We start from the raw sequence: 6,175 nt of genomic DNA on the forward strand, positions 1-6,175 counted from the left end.
CTCTGTCTCCCTGCACCCTTTCTATCTTTGCCCCCCCCCCCTTGGCCTCCTTCCTAGGGCCGTGGATTCTTCCTCAGAGCAGCTTCCTGGAAACCTCCCTTTAACATACTCTAATCTGGCTTGAACGGGCTCATTTCACTGGCAGAGAAATAACCTACTATACCCCAGTAGGAAAACTTCGTGTTAGTTTCTGAGTTCCAGGTCAAGTCTCAGTCCATAAGATTGTTACTCAGAAGTCCTCAGCAGTAATGGTCGCACGTGCTGGAATCTCAGCGAACAGCATCTTTAGGCAGGACGATTGTGAGTTCTAGGTCAGCCTGGGCTACATAAAAAGAGATCCTGTCTCAGAACTCCAAAATCAAAACAAGCATCCTACAGTAACAGAACTCACAACAGGCTGAAGCCTTCAGTCCAAACCTCTGAGAAAGAAAGCCCACATGCGATATGCTAGGCCTAGCTGGCCACCGGGGCGTCTCAGAGTATAATTCCAGCTGCAGGTATGCCTCCTTTTTGAGAATGCTTTCAGTAGAGGTTCTCACTGCAGATCCCCAGAAAACTGGGCATAATTTCAGCCAAGATGGTAGAAGGCAAAAGAAACTATTTTTTTTTTCTGTCAAATCCAAACTACTATATCATTTCCTCCATTAATAGGGTATGTAAAAGTCAGTGTGGTGTCTGAGATCACCCCTTTCCTCCATGAAACCGGCTTTGAGCTTCATGAGGACTTTTCAAAATCATCTCCGTCTTCCAGTTTCCAAATCAAAGTCAGCCTTGGGGTAGGGCCTTAGAAGCCAGAACATGGCTTAACAACTCTGTCAAGGCCTCCAGCCAAAAATCCATGCAAAAATCTTAATACCATCTTACCTTTATCTGAGCACTACAGCATAAGTCACGTGGCCTGGATGGCCTGCAGCTTCATTAAGCAAACACATTTAAGTTCCTGCCAGACGACCATTGTTCTGCACGTGAGAGCCATAGCCCAGCTCAGCCCTAGGACATCCACTCCTAATCGACCTAGCTCTGCTCCCCACCCCCTCATCCCCAGCCCTTTGGGAAACCTCTCTCAGTTTTCTTTCAGGTTGGCTTTGTCTTCCTGCACACTAATCTATACCTGTGCTTCTCTAGTTCTGCTCCGTCCGCCCTTGGTGAAAGAGTCAGGTAGCTTCATTCATTCTTGGTCTTCATTTGTTTTGGGCTCAAACTCCTTTTGTGTTTAAATTGAGCTCTTTGGTCGATTGGAATTGATTTTTTTTTTTTTTTTGAAGTGTGATAGATTATGAGCTGAATTTCATTTTTCTACCTGTGGACGTCTGCTTTCTGCAGCACCATTTGTTAAGCTGTAGGCTTTTCTTCAGTGTGTTTTTGACATCGTTGACAAGTATCAGAAGGCTGTGATTACTGTGGAGGACCGAGGATGCCCTCAGGGAATTCGAGAGAGAGAGAGAGAGAGAGAGAGAGAGAGAGAGAGAGAGAGAGAGAGAGAGAGAGAGCTTTCATTGGCCTATAGCTCTCCAGCAGGCTCCAGGAATTAGCCTATGTCCATTTTATTTCTAAGTGCTGAGATGGTACACCATCTTACCTGGCTTTTTTGTTTGTTTGTTTTTTATAGGTTCTGGGGCATGAACTATAGTCATCATAACCCAGATTTTCTTTTTCTTTTTCTTTTTCTTTTTCTTTTTCTTTTTCTTTTTCTTTTTCTTTTTCTTTTTCTTTTTCTTTTTCTTTTTTCTTTGAGACAGGGTTTCTCTATACAGCCCTGGCTGCCCTGGAACTCACTCTGTAGACCAGGCTGGCCTCGAACTCAGAAATCCACTGCTTCTGCCTCCCAAGTGCTGGGATTAAAGGTGTGCGCCACCACTGCTCAGCTACAACCCGGATTTCTTATTCAGACTGTTTCTAGTCAGGTCGTTCAGTTGCAAAGGGTGGAAGTAATACAGAGCAATTTCTGTAGCCTTAGTTTTCTGAGCTCTGTGCTACAGAGAAAAGCTGTCCTTGTGCAGGGGCCACTGGCAGCTTAACTTTGTTTCTAGTTTGCAGTAAGTGTGACTTCGCTCTTCTGGCTGCCTTCCGACAGAAAGGAGAGCTGCAGGGGACAAAAGCAGCCATTTAAACAGTGTATCAGGGAAGAGGAACACAAACCACAGGAAGCTGGTCCCCCCTCCCTGGCTCTCTCCCTGGCTCTGCTTAGACATGGACCCGCCTTGGACACCAAGGAGAGTGCAGCTGAACCTGCTTCGGTTGCATTTGCTCCTGGGTTAGAAGTGGCGATGCCAATGCAGCAGCGAATTCTCAAAAACAGATCATAGGAGAAAGACTTTTAAAGATGAAGGCTCCTCAAAGCCCAATTTAAAAAAAACTGTAAAAATTCTTTAAGATCAATGGCTGAGTTATTTAAAAGGATAAATAGAATCTAATCATGCCCTGAATTTGTGTAAAATTTATAATTATTTATATTTGTATTGTATAGTGCTTTCATACGGTATACCTGATTACTGTTTCCACCCCCTCCCCAGTCCTTCTGTCTCCTCCCTGCCTCCCCACTCACCCACCTCCACCCCCTCACCCCCTTTCCTTCTCACTGTAGAAAACAGGCAAACAAAGCAAACAGAAACACATCATACACATAGAACAAGCATGCAAAAAACAAGCCCATAAAAGCACAAAATCAGAATCCACAATGTTCAAGCAAAAGTCCAAAGAGAAAAAAAAAAAAGTCCAAAAACACCTCTATGAGACACAAAGTGTACACAGATAGCATTGAGTCCATTTTGTGCTGACTATCTACTGCTGAGCACAGGGCCTGCCCTTCAGTGGGGTCATTATACCCAGGAGAAACAAGCTATGTTTAAAAAAGAAAAGTTTTTGCTTTGAGAAAGGGAAGTTGACTTTCTCTGGGATGGAAACAACATTTTCACAATTTTCTTTAAATAGCATGTGAACTTCAAGTATCTATTAGTACTTAGGGACAAGACTCTTCTGCTGAGAGTTCTGACTTATTTCCTGCATTTAAAATGGTCAGGGATCACTCAGTGTGTGGAGGAGACGTCTGGACCCCACAGGCTTACCGGCTGTGGAGCAGATGCACGCCTCAAAAAGAAGTCCCTTCTCATCTCCAACAGCATGATAACTGAGTCTCCCAAAACAGAGAAGGAAGCAGACAACAGATTGTAGGAAGAGGCATACATATTTAATAATGTGCAAGCACCCAGGATCACACAGAATGTAAAATCAAAGAAGGGCCCAGAGTTAAAACATAAATATTTTCTTCATGGGAGAAGGGAGTAGGGGCATGTTTAGTTTTAGAGGAGGAGTGGATGGGTTTTTTTCTGTGTGTGTGTGTGTGTGTGTGTGAGAGAGAGAGAGAGAGAGAGAGAGAGAGAGAGAGAGAGCAATATGCTTGGGTGTATATGCATATCTTTACATTGTGCACATGTATATGGATGCTTGCACATAGGTACAGTGTACATATAGAAGCCCAGGGTTGATGTATACGTTTTTTCATTGAGGTAGGATATCTCAGTGAAACCCAAAGCTTGTTAGCGACATTGGTCTTGCTACTTAGAGACAGCAATCACAGGTGGGCTGTGCTCACCTGGCACACATGTAGGTTTCTGGGGATCTGACCTGAGGTCCTCAAACTTAGACGTCAAGCCCTTTAACCTCCGAGCCTCTCCTCTGCCTGGAGTGGTTATCAGCGTTTTGGTTTTCTGTGCAGGGCATGATGTTGCACAAGTACTCTGTCACTGAGCTGCATCCAGGGCCTTGAATGACACAGACTTTTAGGGGTGATAAATAGGCCTAAGAACAGACATTCACCTGGGCTCCAAATGTGCCATGTGGTTTCAGTTCTAGACTTTCTTACTGCTCATTGATCTTCTAGAGGAGCTGGCTTTTAGATAGATAAGGGCATTGGGGGTGGGGTGGGGAGAGGTGGAGGTGGGAGTGCACTCCAGAGAGGGAAAGGGAGAGAGAGACAGACACAGGGACAGAAACAGAGACATAGAGAGACAGAGACAGACACAGAATTGCAAGCATGTTGGTTCTGAGACTACCTTTTAGTTCAGAGTGCCCGACATGGCACTGTTACTCTGGGATATTGTTTTCTGAGTCCCAACAACCATTTCTTTCATTACCAGCAATTCTATGAAGATAAAACCCGTAGCCCCTGTGCTTCTTGTCTTTCTTCTCCTCCTTCCCTTCATCTGAGGACACCTCCTACCCACATTGGATCTGCTTGTACAACAGAGTAGAATGAAGAAATAAACAAACACTGCTGAGCAGCATAAGATGGTTAGATGCTAAAGGCTCTCATAGATGTCTGGGGTGTGGACCAGTTACCAAGAGCTGCCTCTGCAGCCCTGCACCAAAACCAAAACCAAAACCAAAACTGAAACCCAGAAACCCACTTGTAATCCAGGCAGCGCTGTGGTAACCAGGAGGGTGACCAGGACATTCTCCCGGCAGCAGTGAGATACATTGGCACAACTTCTAAAAGAGCAGTTTGGCGATGACTAATAACATCCTAAGACGGGACAGTTTTGACCCTGGATACGTATCGTAAAAAACATGGCTCACACAAGTAAGGAAATACCATCAAGGAGTTTTATGTAATGTAGTTTATAACTCCCCTTCTCTGCAAAGGAAAGAGTAAATACCTACTAGGGGAATAACTAAATACCTTGTGGTAGTTATTTAATAGACTACTATAGAGCTCTTAAGGCGGGTCAACTAGAATGCTACAGATGTACATCGGTATATTTTATGGTCATATGTGAAATCATAGTATATGTTTAAGGCATCGTAGCAGCTATCTAAAATATAATGTGCATGACTATGCATCAAATGTTTGCATTAGGGATGGGTAGAAGTGTGCTTGGGAATTCAGAATAATTACCTGTTAGGAGTGTAGGAGAGGGATTGAGGTGAGGGGTAAGAAGTTACATCTCTGATGTAATGTAAGTTTAGGGAGTACACAGGGGAGGCACATGCTCATATTTTAGACACTTTATATTGAAATACTTGATAATTAACAGTTCTGAAGGAAATGATTGTCTATGCCTATGTACGCCAGGATAACTGAATACAGTTTGGGCATTTGAACTCCCAAATATTGTTAGTTTCTTTTCCCTCCTGTTCCGGCTGTGACTGGAGGTCTCAGATGCATCTTTTTCTCTTTCCGAGCGAGCATCTGCTTTTCTCCCATTTGTTCCACGGCAGAGGAAATGCTTCTCCAGAGATGAGCAAGCTCATGGCTGATGGTGATGCGGCTCGTGCCAAATGCAACCATTGTCCGTGGCAGTCTGTCTGTGTTTACCACATACTCTGGCTGGACATGGTGCGTGTGTATCGACTGACCCCACATGCCCTCTCTATTATCTTCTGGTCGCCATTTGATCAGCATCTCTCTAGAAGTGACACTAGAAATCTCATGTGCACAAACCCAAATTTGTAACAACGCATTAAGTCATCTCTTAAAAATAAGCTGCTTTTAAACAGCAGAGCAGTTCCTTAGGACATTAAAAATAGATTCCCAGCAGGATCCAGCAATCTTCCTTCTGGCTGGGTACACAAAAGGATTAAGAGCAAGACATGAAAGAAATATTTGTATGCCTGTGTTTCTAGGAAACAAGATAACTGAAAAGGGGGAGTGGCAAAGATGTATTTTGATGGCGAGTGGGTGAGCATTCTGTATGACTGATGGAACCTTAGTCAGCCATAAAGGCGATTCTGCCACATGCTGCAGTGTGGTTAATCCTTGGTTAATTGCCGTCATTGCCCTTTCAAGCCGTTCTGTGCCACCCTTGGCCTGTGATCTTGTTCTGCAGGGACAGAGGAACTTAATTACCTTTAAACCTTGTCTAGGAAGTTGGATATTAAATCTGGTTTTCAGATGCACATTTTTATATAACTGAAATAAATAGACATGATTTAGAGTAATTATATCCATATTTTACATTTTGATATTTATGCTAGTTTGAAGTAAATTAGAACATCAGAGTGATTTTTATTACAAGTATTTTAAAATGTTAACTGAATTCTTACCTGTGCTGTGTAAAGCCACTCAGATTCCAAAATGCTTTTAAATTTATAAAACCACACTTCTCCCTCCCCTCCTCTGCAGTTCTGCAGTGCACACTTCTCCCTCCCCTCCTCTGCAGTCCTGCAGTGCACACTT

The 6,175-nt window shown here is 43.6% G+C and overlaps 1 protein-coding gene across 1 annotated transcript in view; it reads left to right on the forward strand.

The window, feature by feature from the left end:
• Map3k5 (mitogen-activated protein kinase kinase kinase 5) overlaps positions 1 to 6,175 on the forward strand; it is a 195,453-nt gene that overhangs the window by 60,019 nt on the left and 129,259 nt on the right. The gene's annotated exons all lie outside the window — the stretch shown is intronic.

The sequence above is a fragment of the Mus caroli genome, chromosome 10, assembly GCF_900094665.2.
Source record: "Mus caroli chromosome 10, CAROLI_EIJ_v1.1, whole genome shotgun sequence".
Taxonomy (NCBI): Eukaryota; Metazoa; Chordata; class Mammalia; order Rodentia; family Muridae; genus Mus; species Mus caroli.